The sequence below is a fragment of the Parasteatoda tepidariorum genome, chromosome 2 (genome assembly GCF_982258835.1).
Source record: "Parasteatoda tepidariorum strain Cologne lab strain chromosome 2, Ptep-v5.0, whole genome shotgun sequence".
Lineage (NCBI taxonomy): Eukaryota > Metazoa > Arthropoda > Arachnida > Araneae > Theridiidae > Parasteatoda > Parasteatoda tepidariorum.
Genome location: NC_141756.1, coordinates 49194224 through 49219116, shown reverse-complemented (window position 1 = coordinate 49219116; position 24893 = coordinate 49194224). Strand labels below are relative to the sequence as shown.

The 24893-nt window shown below is 26.7% G+C and overlaps 1 protein-coding gene across 2 annotated transcripts in view; it reads left to right on the top strand.

Moving 5' to 3' along the window:
* Positions 1-9243: 9243 nt before the first annotated feature.
* The window catches only part of LOC107453327 (uncharacterized), a 171467-nt gene continuing 155817 nt past the window's right edge, over positions 9244-24893 (top strand). For both annotated transcript variants that reach the window (XM_016070105.4, XM_071177506.2), the window contains exon 1: positions 9244-9579. The gene's annotated coding sequence lies outside the window, so the exon portion shown is untranslated. The remainder of the gene's footprint in view (positions 9580-24893) is intronic.

The following is a 24893-nucleotide window of genomic DNA, read 5'->3' as shown; positions in this document are numbered from 1 at the left end:
TATATAATATATAAATTTTAAAATCGTATTTTATCACAACATGCTCTTAACCATATTTTACATTTTCAGATATAGAAAGTTTTCAAAGATTTTTTACGAACCAATCTTTCACTTTTTTAGAAACACTTACTCACGTTAAAGTAATATTTAAATTATAATACAAAATAAATAACATAAACAAGCACTATTATTTGCATTGCAAATTACATGCAACAACATAAAACACGAAAGTAAAATAAACGAAATAAATTCATGTATTTATAAATATAAAACATTTCCTTAGTAAACCAATGATGACAACTTTAAATGACAGTTTCCGTAAAATGTCAACTGAAACATTTTTGCGATATCAAAGGATTTTTCAAGACAATTTTAAACATTTCTCTCAATAAAACTCAAGAGCATTTATGTTAGCCTCTTATAGTTTTTAAAATGAAAAAACCCTTATTAATTCTAATAATTCCATTAATTCTTATAAATTAATTCTTATAAATTAATTCTTGTAAATTAATTCTTTTAAATTAATTCTTATAAATTAATTCTTATAAATTAATTCTTGTAAATTAATTCTTATAAATTAATTCTTATAAATTAATTCTTATAAATTAATTCTTGTAAATTAATTCTTACAAATTAATTCTTATAAATTAATTCTTATTAATTCTGATTCTGATTAAAGGTCAAATATTTTTTTCGAGTTTTTATAAAACACACGCAGCCCATTTTTGATTTTGTTCTCTTAATGCTTTTAATCTTTCAAAATATGTTAACATAATCTGTGCATTCTCTTAATATTTCTAACATAGTATACCAGACATAAAAATAAAACAATTCTCATATGATTTCTTTGACTCAGTAGTAAATATAATCGATAATCAATACTATTATATAAAAATGCAATATGATGTGTTACTCTTTAAGTTTTCATGAAACATATATAGCTCAAAAATTTATATTTATGTTTCCGAAATGTTTTCATCTTCTAAAGCATATTAACATAAAATGTACATTCTTTTAATGTTTCTAACATGGAAGTATATCAGTCAACTTAACTCGTACACAAAATTTCAGATCAAATGAAAAAAAATTTAATTCAAAAGACGATATAAAATAACAGCACTTTGGATGCATCATGCGTAAAATGCGTTTTTACAATAAAATACAATACCATAATTTTTTCAGTAATACTTATTTAATTACAGTGATTCATTGATTTCACTGTAAGTATTACTGTATACGGTATATCAGATTTTTTGTTCCGTAACATGCTCCAATAAAAATAGAATTTACAATAAAAAGTACCGGCACCCTGCGTGCCGGTACATTACACTGCAATTTCATCCGGAATTTTTTACAGTGTAAGTATTAAACTACATGAAATGATCTATAGTCATCTTCTTGTCAATGGTCACTAACTAGCCCTTTCCGTATTGTATAAACAATCAAAATATCCACTAATTCGGTTTTAATTTTAAAAATACATTAAATAATTGTTGCATTGGGGCAATTTCAGTTACCGTACTTGGTAAATTTTAGACTTTGAATTTAGAAACACTGTTTGAAGTTTGGCTGTAAATTTTCATGCCATAAATTGCTTATTTCACTGATTTTTTGCGTCACATATTTTAATAGTGTATTGGATATTTAAAACGTAAATTTAAAAACTTTTACACTTAAAATAACGTTAACACAAATTTATGCATTCAATAATTTAATCAACAATCTTATAACTTTATGTTGAATTTTTTAAAAATATTTTTAAATGTAATTTCAAATGATTTTTTTAATGATATGTTTACTTCGATGCTTAAATTTTTATTTTCATTTTTAATTATTGTTGTTTTCTATATGGGGTTGCGAAAAACATTCTTTTCTACTTGAACTTGTAATCTGAACTTCAAGCCTTAAGATAAACAGATTGAATTTTTATTATAATTTAAATACTCTATATACTAAGATTACATAAAAACTACTTTTATCTCTATAAATAAATGCTTTCTGCATCATATGTACATTTATTTTAGCCTTTTTTTGACCATACAATAGCTAACATGAGCCACTACATTTTTATTTTGTCTCTAATCTCAATGTTTTAAAAAACATTTTATTTGTTAACTTTCAACCCAGGTTTCGTGATAATTAATTATTCTCTAAAGTAAATACTTTCAAATGAGCAGCTGCCTTAAATTAAAAAGTAACTTTAACAATAGTGGATGAAGTTATCGTGAGCCCGTCTAAGAAAATAATTATTTGCTGTTCTACTTGGATAATAGTTGTTTAACTAGTTGTTGTTGTTGTAGTTCATTTACGTCGCACTATAGCTGCACAATGGGTTATTGGCGACTGTCTGGGAAACATCCCTGAGGATGATCCGAAGACATGCCATCACAATTCTGATCCTCTGCAGAGGGGATGGAACCCCCGCTTCGGTAGCCCAACGACCTGCACGCGAAGACGAGCACTTTACGGTAGCACAGTTTAACGAGGACCAATACCGCACACCCTCGGTCCCTACGCAGAATGATCCAAGTGGGTCACCCACCCGCACGCTGACCGCAGCCTGTGATGCTTGACTTCGGTGATCTGCTGGAAACCGTGTCTTAACGATCAGTCCACTGCGGCACTAGTCAAACTAGGAATTATAATCAAACGTGAACCGCGGTGGCTAAAGGGATAGAGCGTTTGCCTCCCAATGATGTGACCCAGGTTCGCATTCCAGCGGTGGCTGATTGAGATGAAGTTTGCTCCTTCCTCATACAGGCCACAATGCTGAAGTAAAATATCCACAATTAAATATGAATTATGGGTTAGAATTCCCTTCCAATCGGGCTAACCGTGAGAGGTTTTCCTGGTTTTACTCTCCATGTAACGCAAATGCTGGTCAGTTTCATAAAAAGAGGCTAATTCATCCTTTGATCCAAGAGTTCTCTTGTCTTCAGGGTTCGAGTTCAAAATTACAAGGCTACAGAGTTTAACACTGATTGTCGTAAATCGGGTTGACCCTTCAACGCTGGTCATAAAAAATAAAAATGTTGCATTAAGTGCTTTAAACTTTCGTTATTTTAAAGTGTTATTATAATATGGTATGCGTGTTGTAATGAAATATATCAAATGTGTGTAGAAAATGCGTTATACTAAGAATCTAAAATTAAGATAAATAAATTAAGTGCCTGGAGACCACTGCAACCATGTACATTCTTCTTTTAAGTAAAGCATTAAGAAATAAGTAGGTATTTATTAGATACTCGTCGTTGCCGGAGTTTCTTAAAGTGCAAGCAATCAATAAATGTAGAAAAAATGACTGCAGGAAAAAATAAAAACAAATAATAAAAGGAAAGGGAAATAGAATCTGAGATTTTTTTTTATATAATCTAAGAATGCTTATGGGATGAGAGCTTGGACAGAATTTCGAAGAATTTAGATAGAGAATGCTCCATGATCTATAAAATGAAAAAATTTATTAATATAACTATGTGAAAGTATAAGTATACATCTGTGTTTTAAAAACTGTAATTATATTGATATTGTAGCGTATCTACCACTACAAAATTACAACTACAAAATTACAACTACAATTCACTAGTATAAGAAACTACTGTTCACTTCAGTTCAAAGTTCGGAAGTAGAAATTGAAGTAGCAGTCTCAATCTCACAACTGCATCAGGGGGCAGTTGTCGTTTTTGAGTTCGACTCAGCAGTGAGGATACTGCAATATTATGTCTATAAGAAGAGTTTTTAGTTAAATATTTTTATTTAGCTTTAAGTTATCACATCAGAAGCAAACATTTACCTGTACTTACAATTCGAATGTGCATCATTTATATAACTACTTCATACATGTAATTATAATCTTTATGCAAAAAAACCAACGAATAAAAATACCATCACGTTAGGAGTCATAGCAAACTAACTAGAATATAAACAGTGAAAAATCTGCGAACTATTATCAAAGTTTATCCGAACAAACCAGGAATTAAAATATTCAACATGTTTATTTGTCAAGTTGTTTGAAGTAAGTTTGTTTTTAATAATTTCTTCTTTCATTTCATTCTAAATTATTCCAAATTTGTTTGTTCCATGTTCTGATTGAGATCAATATTGTTTCGTTAGAGTTTGAGAGTGAAATTGTGTTTTACTTTCTTCACTAACCTAAATATTTTTTTCAAATATTATTTTTTGAAATATCTGTTTAATTAGGGGAATTTATCTATCTCGCTGAAAATTAGTACATACATATTCCTCTTCACTCCGAATTGGAGCATAGGGTTTCTTTCATAGCTTTTCATCTCACTTTATTTGTGGCCAGATGTTTTGTCTCTCTCTATGTCTTTCCAATTGTTTTCAATTCATTAACAATCGTCCTGCACCACGTATTTTTAGGTCTTCCTCTTCTTCTATTGCCCTGAGGGTTCCAATCAAAAACTTGTCTCACATTACATTTTTCAGGGTTTCGTAGAACATGTCATAGAACATGTTCTACGAAATTTGTACTACCCATTTACGTTTTTTAATTTTCAGATCAATCGGTTTCTGATATGCTTTTCTAGGGATTTCTGCTGTACAAATTTTATGGAGCCACTTGATACGTAAGATTCTTCCTAAATAGTTGTTAATAAATATAGTTTCACATGTTATTTTCAATGCAGTGCCTTGTCTCAGATTCATATAGCAGAACAAATTTAACAAGAGTACTGAAAATTCTGCTTTTTGTTGAATTTATTATGTGTTTCTCTTTTCAGAATTTATTAAGAATAGCTTTGGGCTTTGTTTAATCAAATATATCTTCATCAATTCCTCCCTTGTTGTTAATTATACTTCCAACATACGTAAAACTTCTAACCTCTTCCAGTTTATTATTTTCTAAGAATATATCCTTTAATTGTTTAAGATTAATTTTCAAAATTTTAGTTTTATTTTGGTTGATAATGAACTCAATTTTCTTTGTCGTAATTTCAGAATAGTATTAAGATTTTAAACGATGCAACATAAAAAAAGCGTTTCAAAGAGTAAAAAATCTACTTTCGTAACATTACTCTTATTTTCAGAATAATATTATGATCTTAAACGATGCAACATAGAAGAAACGTTTCAAAGAGTAAAAAATCTACGTCTGTAAAGCCTGTACATTACTCTTAATTTCAGAATAGTATTATGATCTTAAACGATGCAGCATAGATGAAACGTTTCAAAGTGTAAAAAATTAAACCCCACATTCTTTTCAGATTTTAAAAATTGGGTACTTGCAACTCGAGAAAAAGTGAATCGGTTATGCTTTTACATCAGATTTAGTTATATACCTAAGAGTGAGGTCACGCTTGTATGTCGAACCTGATTGGCTTCTGAATTGACAAAATCTACGATTTACCAATGATGTTGTCACTTACAAGTATCCAATTGTGAATTTTTTTCTTACTGTCAATCTGCGACATTTTTATATAATCATTAAGGACGTCGGTGAAACATAGGCAAAACTTAAACTAAAACTAATGAATAACTCTTACAAACGCACAACAGTTTAAAAAATTATATGTTATTTACTGAAAACGCTATTTTCTGTTATAACTAAGTTTTTGAAACTCGTCTTAAGATGAAATTTTTTTTCTAGCAAAAATAAAACAAAATTAATCAAATTTCAAAAATTCTAATTTCCTAGAATGAATTAGCTCTGAAAAAATATTATAGCTGTCCTGAGCTAATGAGTCCTTTTGAGTGATCTTTCATCTTGCACACTAGGCCTAAGGTTTAACCAAATTTGATTTGCTGCCAAATTTGTTAGTTGCTAAATGCTAATCCCTAAAAACATTCCCTTAGATCTATTGCCATATTATTGATACCTATTCGAAATGGATGGAAGGTCCATAACTTGGATTGTTGTCTGATACACTAACTTTAACAATGAAAAATATCTATTTTAATCATTATACTAACGCCCAGATCTAAAATATCATCTTCTGAAACTACGTCCAGCTTGGAAATAAACGTTTTCGTAAAAGGTAAAGAATTATAGGACAAATTTGAAGAAATAAATCAAGCTTAAAAATTTTCAAACTGATTTTTGTTTTCAAACTGAAAAGTTACTTTAAAATAAATTTCTTTAAACCTCATAAAAAGTTGCTACAATTTTTAGAAATCAATTTCGCTGCGTTTGATGATTATTATTTTTATTTTAAAATAAATATATCTGCGTGTTTTCTTTAGCAATTGTTAATTAGTAATGACGACAATGTTAATCAAAATTTCCCATTGGCTTTTAGAATTTGTATAATTTTAATGAAAAGGGCATATAACAAAAAAAATTAAATATAAACTCGGCATGTAAATCAATTTTCTTCAGAAATTTAATTTAAAGCTTTGATAGGAAATTTCCTCGGTAAGAAAATAAAATCTTCAATTAAGCTTCAGGCTATTTTCATTAAAAATATGATTATATTTTATACGAATTTTTAGATATATAGAAACTATTCATTCCTTGAATAACGCAGAGCTAAATAATTACACAGCATACGTAAAGATATAATTAGAGATTTAAGAAACTTCTTTTTAATACAACTTTAATTAAATACATATAACAATTAAATAGATGTAGTAATTAAAATATTTGAAATTTTTGAAATTTGTAATATAGATGGTACTGGCATATAGCCTATAAAACATATTATTCTGCACTGCCAATGTTTACTCGTGAATTTATCTACCTATATATATATATATATATATATATATATATATATATATATATATATATATATATATATATATATATATATATATATATATATATATATATATATATATATATATATATATATATATATATATATATATATATATATATATATATATAGATAGATAGATAGATAGATAGATAGATATATAGATAGATATTAAAAATAGTATAGTTTGGGAAAACTACGTTTTACCATAAAATCTATGATTTCTTAATCATAAAGCTGAAATAATAGGTTTACGACCAACATATTTTCATATTTTACACTTGTGTAGATTTTTAATTTAGAGAAGTCTTCAATAAATGGACACCTTAGGAACAGATGAGATTTAGGGGCAGAGAACATATTTGTTTAAGATAGATGCGAGGTTAGGAGAAACATGGAAAAAAAGAAACGTAATGGTAAAAGCTATTTATACTATGATAGTTGAATGTATGAAATATTAGAAATATAGAATTACATTGATATTTTTTTAAAACTTATTAAATCATAGCGATTATTATTCAAAGATAACTGAAGAAAACACAGCTAGAATAATCTTCAGAAGATGTGTAAATTCAATATGTTTTTATTATTTTGGCTTAGTATTAACATTAATTTTTAAAATATCATAATGTACCAAGTAAATAAAACCACATGCCAAGACCGAATCTATTGTTTTAACAAGATTTGATAAATGACATTTTTGAAAGTAGCCGTTTTAAATTTTTTTTTCTCCTCGGACTGCAACAGACTGTAGAGCTATAGAAAAAGAAGAAGAAGAAGCACCTATTACCAAAATTAGTTATCTTTGACGCCAATGATATCAAGGCAATAATTTAAGTTTTTTTTTAAATGAATTAGTGTAATTTCTCCCTCAGTTTTTAAATAAAGAAATTAATAAAGAAATACTTGAAAGATTAATTTTTAAATTTAAACACGTTTTATTCATGCTATTTTTCATACTTAGCAATAAGATTTACAGCTTTCAGATGTTTGGGAAATCGACAGTAAATTATGAATGAAAACAAGTATTTTTGAATACCCTATGCCAGAAAATCAAGTAATACGTTTATAACTTGTATTGAATACTTTAGTTGTTATTTTAAATAACTGCAAAAAATTTCGTAAACCTAGAGTAAATATTTATGGAGCTATGGACATGAAAAAACTAATTTTTTTACCTTGTTTTTCGCTATAACTTTATAAATATTCAATGGAATCAAACAGTATTTTTGGAACAATTTAAAATTAATTACAAAATTATTTATTTAAAATTTGAAAAAATAGTTAAAAACTGAGCAAGATATAAGTATTTAAAATAGTTATTTGTTCTTTAATACTGTACAAACGCAAAAAAATTTATAAATATTTTTTTTTAATTTTGTAGAGGATCGTATTTGGCAACTTATGAAAAAAGTTTGATTTAAATGTCTTAAAAAATTAAAAAGTTTCAAGCTATATTTTAAGTAATTTTTGCACTTTTTGAAATCAAATTCAATGTCTATGCAAAATTAGATGAATCAAAGTAATAACAAGACCAAATAACAAAGCGACAGAAATGTCATGCAGTATAAAATAAGTGAATTAATAATTCCTTAATAAAAGTAGCTTTAATTAGAAACTTTCTTGAAGTAATCATTGCCACACTTCCCACACTCGCTGCATACTGGCTAAATTGCACAAAATTTCATTTACTGTATTATTCCAATCTCAGTGAATCTCGCATGTGATTTGGATTTACGGTTTTAATTTCTGTTGCACATGTCCAAGTGATTCACATGAAGTGTATTTTACATTATCTGATGTAGACATTAAGATGTTAATGTTACTGTAGAATATTCATTTTTTGAAAAGTCGAATATATTTTTACCTTTTTTTAACTACGTATACTTGATGCAGAAATAAATGGAAGTAATTTTACAAGCAAAAGCTAAAAAATTATTACATTTAAATACTATAAATACTGTATTTTGCATTCTTTAATGACAATAATTCTATTTTCTATGCTTTTGGTGAAAAATTTAACATCAAACAACATTCAATTCAACATCATTTCAAGAATCAAACACATATACAATGAAATTAATTACATTTTCTATGCATTTAATAAAAATTAAAGAATCAAACAAAGATATGATGAAATTAATGAGCGTTTGTGTTTAAACTTATACGATTCTAAAATTCATATAAGTAAGTGTAAGATATTATTTAAATAAAGTAGTTAAGTAGAAAAATAAACTTAAATGTTTTATTTTGTGCCAACAAGTTTACAGAAATGTACCAAAAAATATATTTATTAAAAAAGTAATGATATCCGAGATTAAATTTGCAAATTTAGTAGCATAAAATCATACAAAATTTTAGAATAAGTGAATTGAAAAACCTTGATAATTATATCTGTTTTTGTTTTCAGCGTATACACTATTTATGGAATTTTAAAAAAAAAATCAACTACTTATTGTACAGTCCGCAAGACGGCCTAACCTATCGACGAACTAAACTCTACTTAAACCGCCAATCTGGCGCTCCAGAAGTAGACGCTCTTTCCTCTCTCTAAGAGAAACAGCTCTCTCTTTTTCCCATACAAGCAACAAATCTGAACATCATCTCCTTTTGTGAAGTAGCGGCCGCTTTTCGCTCTCATTGACTTTAAACATGTGATTTGTGTCATTTTCTCTACTAATGAAGTGTTTCAAGAAGACTGTAAATTATACTAAACAGAACATTTAAAAACTAAGACCCGATGATTTTAATAACTTGCAGTTAATTTGGTCAGGAAAGTTGAAAAATGTTTGAAAATTTATTTAGAGAAACACTTGTTGAATTACGTTATACCCTTTAAGTTATAGTGTGCAAACGAAAATTTAAGGTAAGTTAAATTTCTTTGTAGTTTGCTACAACAATTGTTTAATAATTCTTGTTTGAAATGCTAGTAAGAACAGACGAATTTGCGCTTGAAAATTGTTTATTTTTTTTTTAATATTTTGCTTCATTAAATCAAAAAAAATCTAAGACGATTGTTTTTTGAGTTTAAAATTCTGTAAAAAGATACTTTATGCCATTTATAAATATGTTTTTTTTTACAATTAAATTTTCTTTTAATCAATAGAAGAGCGAAAAGTTTTTACTGATTACTAAGATCAATTAAAGTAATTTGTTAATGTATCGCAGAAACGTATCGCAGAATTACTGACGTAAGTTAACAAAAATACTTCTTTTTTAAACTCAAAGCTCACTACGATTGTCATTTCAAAATGATATTAAGTATTAATAAATGTATAGATCCATTTTTGATTAAGAATAAATTATTTAAACAAACCTCAAATAGCGTGATTAACCAAATGTATTTCAAAATACACAAATATAAACGTAAAACACTTTAAGTTTGCTGTTGTTATCACTATCAGATTATGATTAAAAAACTTTTTTTAACTTTTTATATTATGAAACAAACTTACTTTTAATTTAGGTTATTGTCTTCGATATTTTACAAAAGAATGCGTTTTGTTTTGTTAAATACACTTTATTTATGTAATTTAAACCATAAAAGCGAGCATGCACTTCAAAAAAGTTATTATTCAAAGTACCAAAGTACCAAAAAAAAGCTATTGTTCGAGATACTAGAGTACCTTAAAAACGGCTATTATTTGAAATTTTAGAATACTTTAAGATAGTTATTCTTTTTAATTACGTAAGGAAAAAATAATTCTGGTAAAAATATCAAACTGTATGGAAATGATATTTCTAGCAAAAAATAAAAGCCGTTCTGTTTAATAAAATTAAAATGTACGGTTTTTAAATTGCACTTTGTTCTTAAAGTAAATACTTTAAAGCAAATTCCCGAAATTTTTGATTTGACGTAACTTATAAAATTAAAACAGAAGTTATTGGACAGTGACAAATATTTAAAATATCTTTAAAATCTGAAATAAAAACTTGAGCAGAAATATGTTTGTAATAATCCTGTTAATATTAAACTGAAATTATAAAACTAATGCATTTTAAATTATATACTTTTGACAAATGAAATTTCAAAACAATTATATTTTAAAAAATATAGAAACACTCTTATATTTGTTTCTAATTATTAATTTCATTTCTTGTCCCAAAAGTAGTAGTTTAAAATTATTTTGAGAGTCAGAGTAGAAATTTTTTTTATTGAGTATTACTATTCAAACTTGATTCGAATTTTATGAAAATAATTTGTGGCTGAAATGACGAGAATCCAGTTACCCATTGATAATTTTTTGAAAACAAATTTGGGAACATGCATTTTTAAAGAAAAAAAATGCGTTTTTAATTTTTTTTTTAAATTCCATTTTATTTTAAATAAAGGATTTGATTTTCAATATTTTTTACTGAATAAAAATCCTGCGCTTAAATTAATTAAGAAATATTGAAGGGTAAATGCATTATTATAAATATTGCAATAACATAAGAATGAAATATTGAAATGGATTTTTTAGAAGATCAGAAAACAAGGAAAGATTAAATAAATAGGGAAATAATAGGGAAAGATTTTTCTTTTGTTTACTTAGAGTTATAATTTATTTTCTCAATTCTATTTTTGGTGAGTATATTAAAATCATCCCTGATTTCTTTTCTCCGTCCCATTAGTAGTAGTTAATTGTTTAAAAGCCATTTGACAGTTAATGCAGAAAATTAGTTATTGAGTATTATTATTCATACTTAATTCGACTTTAGTGAAAACATCTTGGAATTAATTTAGCGAGAGCCTAGTTATCCTTTTTAATTGTTTTTACAACCTTTTTGGAAACTTAAGTTTCTATAATCAGCAACAGAAAAAACTGCGTTTTTTATGCCTGATAATCCTATAAAAAATATTTATAGTTATCAAAAGTGTAACAAAAAGACAGTGAAATATTAGTTATATCAATATTAACTATTTTTTATTTAGAAATAAAACCTAAAGAACGTCAAATTTCTTCTCAATACTGTTTCTAATATTAAATAAATGATAAATAAAATTGAAGGTTTTTATGTCAGTGTTTTACTAAATAATCCTGAATAAAGGAAAAATCACTGATTCCTTGCGAATCCTTGCGAATCCTTGCGATCTGATTCCTTGCGAATAATTTTTTTTCAATAATTTTGAAGTTGTAAATGTATGAAACAAATATAAGTTGTCTTGGTAATACGCTGAAAAAAAGCAAAATTTGTTGCAATCTAATAAAATGCCAAATTAAGTCATATATTCATAAAGTTGAAGTTTTCTTGAACTTCATTATTCGATAATATCCATCAATTTGAAATGAAACTCTGTTCAATTCAACATCTTCCAAAGATTAAAATATATTTTAAATATACTAATTAATTAGAGTCACAAATGAATTAATTTAGTAAATTAGACAAAACAAATAAGCTTTTTTTTAAAAATTGAATTGTCCTGACTCTCAAAATATTTGGTGAATTAACAATTTAGAGAAGATGTCTGAATAGTTTTAACAAAGAGATCGGCTGGACGACTTGTCCTCTTAAAGTTTTTATTAATCATTTTATGCTTTTGTTGCAAATTGTATTATTAACATTATTCTGAACATGATTAACAATATATTGAGTTCGTTTATCTAAAATGAACTCCATGCAAAATATAATTTCTAATAATGAATCATATTTTTTTGCATTATTTATTATTTTAAAAAGTAAAAAGCTATTTAAAAGCTTTTTTGAAAACTTATTTTTTCGCAAAGCATTTGCTGTAAAACTTTCATACCAAATTACGATTTACCGGCATTTTAAATATATCATCTGTAAAATCCATTTTCACCATGAAATGTCATACCGTAGTTTTTACTGTAATGTTTATTTAAATAGAGTGGTTCAGTGATTTTACGGTAATTATTACTGTAAAAATAACGCTATGATAGATTTTCGTTCCGCAACATGCTCCTGTAAAAATGAAAGTACCGCAATTTGATCCACAATTTTTACAGTGTAGAAAACACTTTTAATTATATCTCAGAAAATTATCAACACCATCTGTATTAATGTGACCTTAAATTTAAATTATTAAAAAAGAGGCAAAAATTTCCTGAATAGTTGTTCCAAGCATGATCTTTGTTAAATTATTTTGCTTATGAAAAATAATTTTGTTATTTTCTTTAATTTTAGATTTGATCATTTAAATTATATTAACTAAGATGAGAAAAAAAATTCTTGCTTCAATCAAAATTTTTTCAAAATTTTTTTCAAATATATTAAGGAAACAGTTACAAATATAAAATAATTATTAAACTTGTTTTTACTTGGAATTGGTTTTAGATAAACTTTTTTGAAATTGTGCTCAAAAATTTATAGAATCGCCCCACACAAATTGGAGCTAAGATTTAAACGCAAAAAATAATCACCTCTTATGACTTGACTATAGGGACTATATTTTCCATGTAGTTGCAATCTAATATAATTTTTTTCATATTTTGAGGATTGAAAATCAAAAACCGTCAAAAAAAAATTCTCATTCAGAAATATGTGTGTCTGACTTCTATCTTTTCTGCCGTCTTCACAAATTAATTACCATATACAAAGTTCTTAAATATATAATTCCTCGTACTTTAAAGATTGCATGCACCCTAAGTGAGTTAACATTCACAAACATGAGATTAGAACTATTTTTGAGCACTTAAGAATAAATGGTCTGGAAATGATTGAAAAATATACCAGGTCAAATGTTTATTTCTCAATCAAAACGATATTAGTGTAACGATATGGTCATTAAATATAGCACACCGTAATTAATGTATTCAGCGTACAAAATAAAAAAACACGGAAAACATGGCAAATTTTTCGATTTATTGTACTAGAATGTATTCTTAATAGTTTAAAGAATTAAACGATAAGGTCATTAAATAAAGCGCAGTGTAACGATATGGTCATTAAATATACCGCACCGTAATTAATGTATACAGCGTACAAAATAAAAAAACGCGGAAAACATGGCAAATTTTTCGATTTATTGTACTAAAATGTATTCTTAATAGTTTAAAGTACTAAACTTTGATATGTTAATTAATTTCAAAGAACAAAATCAGTCTCAAAAACATACTTTCTCTGAATAAGCGTATTTTTTTTTCTCATTGGATATAGATTTTCAATTCTCAAAATATGAAATTTAGCCTCAGTTTGGAAAATATGCTCCCAATAATTCAGAACGAAAAAAAGTAAAGATACTTTAACCCCTTAATGTTAATTTCTCCTTTTGCGTATTTCCTGATATTCTTAAAATTATTTTACAAAAACTAAAAATAAAAAATACGTAACTTTATATAATTTACTTGTTTAAAAATAAATCTTGCCTAAAAATACTTTCCTATGTTTTTTTCTCATTCGCTATTATTTATTTCAATTATGGTCAAAGATTTTAGGTACAGAAATAATCTAAATATAATAAGATATGTAATTTTAAATGACAAAATCGCAATTGCAAGCAAAATGGATCAAATTGTTCTTAAGAGAAAAAAAAATAAAAATGCGTATTTTTCCATGTTCTATTACTCGGAAACTTTTTCCACCAATTCCGATAAAATCACGCAATTAGTCTTTTAAAAATGCATAAATTGAAATAATGTAAATCAAATTCATAACTTACAATTAAAATATTTTTCTCTCATCATTAAAATAAGTTATAAAAACCATAAATGATCTTAAGAAAAAAAACTTTGCACAAAATTAAGTTTGAAAAAAAATATTTAATAATTGTTAACAAAATTTTTTGGATTCCTTTAAATAGTTTTATAGATAGGGTGAAATACATGAAAAATAAAATTAACATTAGTGGCTAAACTACGGTTATAGGTGTATACTTTTTAAACTAAGTTCACTAATGTTAACAATAAAATTAACATTAGTGAACTTTCGGTCGCTCTATGATTTCACTACTGGAGCCACATTTTGGACATTGCGGCTACGCCTCCCCCCTTATTTAAGGGTCAAAAATAGTACTCATTCAAAAAGAAGGTATATGTATTCAGAAAAAAGTAAGCTCTTGTAAAATATCGTCAAAATAATCAACAAATGTATGCCCCCCCCCCTCCCTTCGAACCAATTAAATTACAATATTAGTATAAAATTACCCAATCATTAGGTAGAAAGCTATTACGCTATTCCGTTTCTTATAACGCACACTGTTCAATATTTAAAATAATGATTATTTTTGTAATGATTAGAAGTTGTCTGTTTTAGAAAAATAATCACAATGGTATTATGTAAAAACTTACATAAGTAAATATTTCCAGAAGGCTATTATCATTCTTTTTTTTTAATTATGTAAAAATAAACAAAGAAGCATAAAAAAAATTACAGCATTATATAATGACATAATGCTATGCATAGATAAGTACATGAACGATATCCCTAAATGTGTTTTTATGTTGATTGTGGAGGACAAGTGAATGCTTACTACTTTTGTTTAAATTTATATTTACGATTTGTTGTTATAGCAATTACGATTTGTTGCTGTAATAATCAGTTTAACGATTGCGTCAGATAATTTCAATATGCGATAACAAAAAAAAAACGCACTTGCTGGATAAATACTGTAACTTTAATTGTAAATTCAACGGATGATGTAACAATAGCACGAATAGTTTTTCTCCTGAAATATCGCCATTTTTGCTATGGAACATCGTTCTCTTTTCACAACGTTAATAATAAGCTTTTGTGGCACGATACGAGAAGTTACGCTCTTAGAATTTTTTTTTGAATAATTTAGGTAACTCATAAAAGATATATTTTAATAATATTACGTCATTTCAAAATTTCGTGCCAAATCAGAAATATTAAATTTAAAAACCGACGTCAAACTTGTTGGTAAAATTGTAGAAAAATGCTCGCAACTTTGTTGTGGTTGAAAAGTGCTGTGAGTAACTAACTTGACTTGATTCTGTAATTCATGGTAAATATTCATGTGAAGTCAATGTAAAAGATATTTTTCTTTCATTTTTCACCACTTGTCACTCAAAACATGCAGCAAAAAGTTAGAACGTTTAAAAGAAAAATGCTCTATATCTCCTTACTGATTCAAAATTGCATACAACGTAAATTTTTAACTCATTTCCAAATATATTTATTTTAAATAATAAAATACAAAATTTAATTATTTAAATAATAAAATATTATATTTAATGAGTCAAATATTGAGTCAAGCGGAAATTAATTTCGTCTTATCCTGTGGGGAATTATAATGTAGCGTAACTACGACTACAAATATTAAGTACCAAATCACTAGTATATAAGACATGTTAACTTGATTCCATTTTGAAGTACCTTTTGATTGATGAAGGTTGACATAGTCGATAATTAAATCCCATCAAATAACTTAATTTTTTTCGGAGCCTACTTCATACTTAAGCTGCATTAACATTGTATATTTTGACGGCTGATATAACAAGCATTGCTAGTGAAAAAGTTCGATAGATTATTCGCAATAGGTTTTTGCTTTTGCTTGGTGCCCTTTGAGTTATGAAAAGCAAAAAGCAGCATTTTCAGCATATTTTACGAAAAGGGACGAAATGGGAAAAATGCTGTTCATGCAACAACAACAAATTTTCGATCTGTGTTGGGAAGATGTACTGACAGTACGCCAGTGCCAAAACTGGTTTTCAAAACTTTGATCCAACAATTTTGATATTGAAGATTCCCTACGTTCTGGAAGGCCAGTTGAGGGTGATGAAAATACAATAAATACATTAATTTATTCAAAACGGAGAATAGCATCTCAAGAAATTGCTCAGAGATTAAATTTATCGAACTCAACCATTCTTGATCATTTGAAACACCTAGGTTTAATCTATAGATTTTAATCTACACATGGATTCCTCGTGATCTTACTGAAAGAAATTTGTGCCGTCGCTCTGACGTCTGTGACTTTGAAGCGTATCATTACTAGGGAAGAGAAATGGGTTTTCTATATGGGCACATATAAATTTTTTATATGGGTTTAAGAAAAACATATTTCTATATGGGTTTCCTAGATGGGTATTTTCTTTATAATGGGTTTCAGATCCAGTCTCCACGAAAACTTTTACTTCAAATAACGAAGTTAAAAATCACCAGGATCAAATTTTGCAGCAAAGAATAAAAACTTTATGAACGTGGAATATTGCTACCACCAAAAATATTGCAAGAGGTATTGTGCAGTGAATTGTATACAATTCAATAAAATATTTATTTATTGTAAGAAAATTGATCTTCATTTTCCTAAAAAAAAGTTTTCCGTACATCTCAATACTTTTTGACTAATAAAATTTTTAAAAAAATTCATAATTTATTTCATCTTGAACTGTTCCACAGATTCTTGTAAAATGAAGTGATTTGTCACCTAAAATCTCGTTGTTTGAAATTACATATAAATTTCTTTAACTTTTTTTTAAATTTGTTTGATTGTTAGTATAATCTGAAAATCTGACAGAAGTACGTTTGTTTCTTTCATGCGTTATGAAATGTTTAAAATTTGCTTCTTTGAAAGACAATTTTTTCTGAAATCATTAATTTAAGCATAATTTAGTTTTCGTTTCTGAAGTGTTAAAATGTTTAAAAAAATAAAAATTAAAGAAAGACAAACGCCAAAATCTATGTTGAAAAATATAAATAATCATTTCAGCTTATAATTTAATAAATTTTTAAGTAATAAGTGAACAACTACGAATAAAATATGCACCATTATTTTTAGATCTATTTGGAATATTCTTGATAATTTACATGTTAAACTATTTCTGCACCTTTTTTTAAAAAAGAAGTTCATACAAATGTTTCTTTAAAAGATTTTTTATTCCATAAAACATTAACATTAAATATGAATTAATCAATCTTTCGAAATAATTACTCAATAAAATATAAATTGCCTAATTTTTTTTTAAAAAATACTATGCAGCATTTATAAGTAATTTTTTAATATTTAAAAATAATCTTTCAATTTCTTTAACCATTCAGAATTTATCAAAAAATTATTCTGTATTTATAAACAATTGGTCTGTATTTATAAAGACCTATAAAATAATTTATAAACTATTATTAAATTATTATTAAATTATCTAAATTTGCATTGATTTATTCAACTATAAAATAATACTGTTCCAAATATTATAACCAGTTATTTTAACTTATTTTTCCAAAAACATAGCTGTAATTTTAGTGAATGAAATAAAGTAAAAATTGATAAATGAAAATTTCAAATCGAGGAAGTTCTTTTTTAAGTTCATTGTAACCTATTAATAAAATATTGTTTAACAAATAAAGTAAAAAACCACGCAGAAAATATCAAATGTCAGTAAAGACAACGTTTTCCTTAGCAATCGGCTCATTATTACAGCCTTAACATTTCAAAAAATTTAATTAGTTAAGATATATTTCAAAACTTATTATTATTATTTTGTTCTTCGACCTACCTCTAGAGTTCATTTTAGAAAGGAAAAGGAGAGAATGAAACAAAAAAGAGTTCTTTAATTACACCGCATATTGCGATAACCCAAAGCAGGAAACTTTTTTAACTATATCACTGCTGTTATTAAAAATTAATATAAATATTAAACGCCCACACGGAAAGCCGATAAGTTTAGAAAATGTTTGAAACACTATAGATCCAGTTAAGAAAAAAATGAAATTATGAATTTGTATTTAATTTTACTGGATATGAAATGTTTTTGAATAAAGTCCTTTTATAACAATTTTTGCTGAAATACTATGCATTTTTATACTCCATAAGACTCGAAATATATTTCAGTGACTCTGAAATTGATGCATTATCACTAATATCAGTATTTTATATGTATGTGTCGCTTTATCGATTATCATGTTAATTCTTCGCTTGTAGATGAAACTTGTAATAATATCATCAAAAATACATAATGGACGAAACATTTAATCGAAATACTATCGAAATATAAATATCGAAACTGAAAAACAACGTTCTTAATTTAATGCAGGTCCTTTTTAGGCATTTTAGTCTATGCTAATAATTTCCATTTGTCAATTAGTAGCAACCATCTCTTTCGTCACATTTTTGTCAATTTTCCATGTTGGAAAGGTAAGTGACCATTACAGCAATGAGGTAACTAGAATCCCTAATCCACTCATATGTCCAAGAAATCGAACATTTTGTCATCGAACGTTTCATTGTCTAGACAGGCATCCTGTTGAATGGTTGAAACCACCTTCGCATCTTTAGAAGATAAGGACTTTGACTAATGCAATGAGTAAGAATGAATTTTTTTTTTGCTTAAAATTTCCTTTTCAAGAATTCAGTTGCATTGATGTAGTTTTAATCGACGACGCCAACACAGGAATTAAGAATAGTAAAGTCATTTTCAAGTGGATTGGCCAGTCAGATTTCCAAACCTAAATCGTATAACGAACGTGCCTTGGGTGTTCTTGAAAGAGCAATTAAAATAACAATTCTCTTCTGACAGTAATCCGGTAGAAAACCTTTTGAGAGAATGAAATCAATTGTCACATGATTTTTTAAACTGCTGTCAAATTTACAAGGTGATATCACAGTGTGAGCACATAGGAGGGGACAAACGACCTACAACTCAATCTGTTGCTCGATTTTTGTCACTATTTCATTCCTTTCTTATCCTTTGAATGCTACACTGAATCATGAGAAGTTATTATAACAGCGGAATTTTTATTGTTTTTTTATCATTATCATTATATCAGTCTATCTTTATATTTCGAGACAAAAAACCGTTTCCAACAACAACAAAAAATTTCTTAATCTCGAATACTATCCAAAAGCAGTGTAAGGTTGATTTTAAGGTTGTTATCAACAACCTTCATAAATTATTAGCAAATAAACCATGCAAGCTTGAAACCATGTTAGATTTAAATATGCTTGTTTAAGCGCTTCGTGTTGAATTTGCATAAACAAACCCTTAATAAAGAGATTGAATCTGCCTTCAGAAAACAAGGCTAGAAAAAACTTCCGAAATCGATGATGAATCATCATTCGAAAATCAAGAAAAGTAGGAGGCGTTCTCAAACTGAATATAAATTTACCTTATCAAAGTTTGTCTTCGATGTTATGACCACCACTGAAACAAGGTTTATTTGTGAGGCTTTTACTTTCTTAAACATTTAAAAAGTGAAAGTGGCCCTGATCATTAAGTTTTCAACACAAACAAAATGTCTCGTTTGAGAGCTTGCACAAAGCTAGAAAGAAAAAACACTATTTATAGTAAAAACTAAAATATTAGATTTTTTGCAAGTCTTTTTATAATCTTTAGGGAAGCAAACTTGCCATGCTAATATTTCTATTAAGTTTAAAAAAATTTTAATTAGTCAACCTTTCTATGCCTACCGAAAAAAATAAAAATACAACGATTGCCTACTAACTGGGTATAGTCTATTCTTATTGCAAACAAGTATTGAGAAATACTATATTTCAGCAAAAAAATATTATTATAGTTGACGCGAACTGAGACAGATAATTTAAATTAAATGAAATAAATAAGAAGCTTTAAACACTATCGAACAATCAATAAGATTTACTACACTAATTCAATAAGTAAAAAAAATAATTGAAATTTGGAAAGAAGTGAGAAATAAACTGAATAAAATAATAATAATGATTAAGACTCCTGAATAAGAAATTTAGAAATAGAAACATATAATTATTGAAATGAAATCGAATAAAGAATATTAAAAAGAACCTGAAATTTAAAAATGATATTTGTATTTTACTTACTGTGCATTAAAGAACTGTATTGAATAAAATGAATATTTGAACAGTTTTATATTAATTACCTGAAATTGATATCGTAAATAGTTTTAAAACGAAAATTAAAGATTATTAACGCTTCAGTTTTTGTCAGTTAAAAGTTTTAGTTATTCATTTTCCCCCCTCTATTCAAAAGTAAAAACAAAATACTTTTAAAATGCAATTGTAATATATAAAATAATTGAGCTGTTTAAAAATTAATAGAATTTTAAAAAGTATAATTGCATAAAAATATTTAGATAGAAAGATGTTTTTTAAAGCTTTCATAAAGGAATTTTTATTGAAATTGCAATTATTTTCCAAAATCAATAGCTGTTTCGAATGATTATCTGAAATTCGCAAGCAATTTATGTGAGAAATAAAAAATATTCTTTACAAAATTAATTGCAAAACATTTGTCAGAAAAAACTTGTACATATATTTTTTAAAAATATACTAATATGATCAAAACTGTAAATCAAGGATTTCAAATAAAGTCGAAATATATCGTAGTTTATGAAAACTATTTTAGACTTTACCTGATTAATTTAAAATTGCATTGAAGGTGTTAAGATATTCTTTAGATTTATATTGTACACCACCCAACTATGGCTAGGCCAACCACCTAACCCCGTTTTTTAGGGCTCTATTTCTTAACAGCCTTGACAGGAATACCTTTACACCAGTCAGACCTCGTAGACAGCGACTGATCTGTCCAAGTCTCTAAACGTCCACGCCACCTTCTTCGCACCACAATCAGCGAGAAAAATTTCAGGTGCGGCAGGTTTAAAGTCTGTATATACATGCCAGTTTTTAGACAACAGCCAGGATCGAACTCACAATCCATGTCTCCTTACCAACGTTGCCCAAACCGCCCTTACATACTGTGGTATCAGAGAGTGAGAGTTACATTAATGTTGCATCATTGTACATGAAAATGTATTGTAAAAATTTATTTAAGTAATCTTACATATTACTTTAATCGGGAGTAAACCTTTGAAATAGCTTCATTCACGTATTAAGTGCATGTTACCGTTGAATGACCAATAAATTCATAATACACTATTCACGTTGCATAAATTAAAGCACTGCGCTAATTCGTTTACTATTTGTTTTCTACACTCGTGGCTAACTTAATCATTGAGCATTGCTTACTGTACGATATATATTGCTTCTCAACTATCGAATAGTTTGCATTAGTAACGTTTATAGTGTAGTTAAAGGAAAAGGCAAAGGCAATTTAACAAATATAGATTTCTTTGAAAAGAATAGTAATTAGCAAGAAAAATCTAATCATAAAGAACGGGAAAATTACTCAAATTTAAATAGTGAAAAAATTTTACGAATGCGCATTGGTGAAAAGAAAAAAAACAGCATTTCATTTTTATTTTCTTTATTTATTAATTTCCGGCCTGTACTTGCTCCTTATTAAGACACTTTTGTTTTAAATCTTCTTCATATACCTCCATTTTAATTTGCCACATCCTTCCTTCTTACCCATTATTGATACAATAAAAATATTGATATATTTGAAAATCATAGAAAATTTCATCACAGTTTAACACTTAACTCAAAACTATTCGATAGTTATTTTTACTATTTTAAGTATTTAAAGTTTTATTTTCTTAATATCTCGTAACAGACAATAAACGAATTACGATATTAATTATTATTGTTTTGTGCATCGGATATGTTATTTTTACGATAGCTGTAATGATATGGATACTAATTATAGCTATAACTTCAGAACTTAAAAAATTTATACTAATAAATATATTCTTTTATATGGATAACCTATAAAAAGAGTAGCTTGCAGTCATGAATAAATAAAATTAGCAAATATTGATTCATATTAGATAATCATTTAGCTAAAATGTTATATTCTAGATATGTAGGTGCATTCAACTTGACTATTTTTTTTATTTTAAAAAGTTGTCAAACTCAATGATAAAGAGTTTTGTTTGGAAACAAAAATGAGAAAATTTAAATTAAATAGGCAGTCGCGCTCATGGTAATGTTGAAAAGGTTAGCTTTACCACAAGTATAGTTGATAGATGCGCTATAATTATCGTCTAGCTAAAAAATATTTAAAAAAATTATTAGAATTTTTGGAATTTCGTATGTAATTTTTGAATTGATTATACACTATTTATTGCACTATGACAAGTTTTTTAGTAATTATGAAAAGATAAATCCGACATTTTCAATTGATATAAGTTTTAATAGAATAGAAATCAGCATTAAAAAAAGTATTAAATATTTGCAGTTTTAAAAAATTTCTTACCATTAGCTGAATTGTATTCATTTCTTTAACATTGTGCACATGTTTTTAATGACGAATTCACTCACATGTTCCTTACGAGTCACTTTCCAATCTGGCTGAAATGATATTTATTTCGCCAATTTCAAAATAGTTTTAAAGTTAAAGCCCATTTTAAACTTTAATTGGACAATAAATATAAAAGAAATGCATAATTAACTTTCAAGTTTTAGGCAATCGATAAGCAATTTTATACTGAGAAATATGCTTATACCATAATTTGCATTAGAAAATTAAAAAGTACGATTTTTTTAATAAAAAAAAAGCTTTTGAGCAAATGATTATTATTTTTGGGATCGTTTTATTGCTTTATACTTAAAGAAGGTTTTCTTTCCTAATGAAATTAAAGAATAATTCAATGTTCCAGTGTTATTTAATTAATAAATTACAATTTCGAATGACGGAAACTTAAAAAAGACTGATCACAGTTGAATTTTAATGATCTAGCCTTCTTATTTTTTTCATATGAATGAAATGCTTTTTTTACAACATAATCTTGATTCTTATAAAATTCTTTCGTCCAAAGCCAAGCAGTATATTACACAAAAAATAGACCACGTAACAATGACATATCATATTAACGATAATTTACTTTTTTGCAAAATTTATTTATAATTTTGTGAGCCGAAACCAAACCAAAAAAAAATAATTATAATAACAACGGTGCTTTTTGGTCTTCGGATCATTTTCCTTCAAGAGTGTTTTTACAAAGGTATGTCTCTGAGCTCGGTGTAGCAGTGAAGGTATTGTTAGTTATATTAGAATGCAATAGTTCACAAAAGAAAATATTCCGGAAAAATTTTCATACTGTACAGTAATGGTGTTTCTGGTAAAAAGAGCATAATAAAACCAAAATAAACAGTATTTAAATTACTAATTTGGGGATTTTTCCGTTCATATAGTAACGGTATTCAGGAAATTTTTGGTTTTCAAAATTATAATTTTTGTTACTACACACTTATTAAAAAATGCAGAATAGAAATATTTATTTAACTCAATAAGTGGTTTATATGCCATGCTTGAAGGTATTATGATATACTTACTAAATTTTACAACATTTACCAAATTTTGACATAGATTATAAAACTATATTTAACTATTAATTTTACCAAAATTATTACCAAAGCACTTCTGTAAAAATTACCAAGCTTTTTGGTGTTCCAATGAAGACAGAAAAACGGTAATTTTGACCTAATTCTGGTAGTTTTAATCCTGATTATTTTCGTAGTGTGAGGATATGGCGTGGACAAATTTATATTGAATAACTAAATGTTTTTAATTATATCGTTTATCATACCTTAGTTAAGTTTTTGAAAATTAAATTAGTTTTTTTATAAGCACATTGTCATCTTTCTGCAATTCCACTAAAGAGTAGGCGAGATATAAAGATAATAAAAATAACCAACAATAAGAATTTTAAAAATAAAAAAAATGTGTAGACACTTTTATTACGTATATATAAGTAATCAAATATAATACTTCATTAAAAATAATTATTCAAATATATTTTCATTGGTATTTACATGAAATATATTAAACAATTTTGTACATTGTGTAAAAGTTCGTTAACTAGAAAAGTTGAAGCAAGCATTTTTCCATGACATAGAATCGTTTCGAATTGCAACCAGGGCGTATTTAAAGGAAAATAAAACAAAAGAAAATATTTTAAAAAAACGTTGAAATTAATGTTTTACAACATATGCGATTAAAAAAAATTGCGTCTCAGTTAATTTTCGAAAATAATGCTACATAATTTGCCACATAAATGTACTTCAATTTCATTATATCTTAACAACAATAAAAAAAGGTTATTTTAATCAAAAATCTTAGAAGAATAGCCACGTATTTGTAATAGTTTTTTACTGCTCAAAACACTTACATTAGATACAATCCTTTAAAATGTATAGGAAATTGAATAATATGCTCATTGAATAATATGCTTCATTTTCTGAAGTTTTAGAATTTTACATCATTTCGAGAATTTGAAGGATATTCTAAAATAAAAACGCAGAATTTATTGATAATTCAAGGAAAAGATTTTTTTTAAATAGTAAGTTGGATTTGTACTACCTCTAAGAAATGATAGTTTTTTTTTTCTTTTTTTTTATTGCAACTTGCTTATGTTAAAGCACTTTCCGCTGCGTCTAACAAC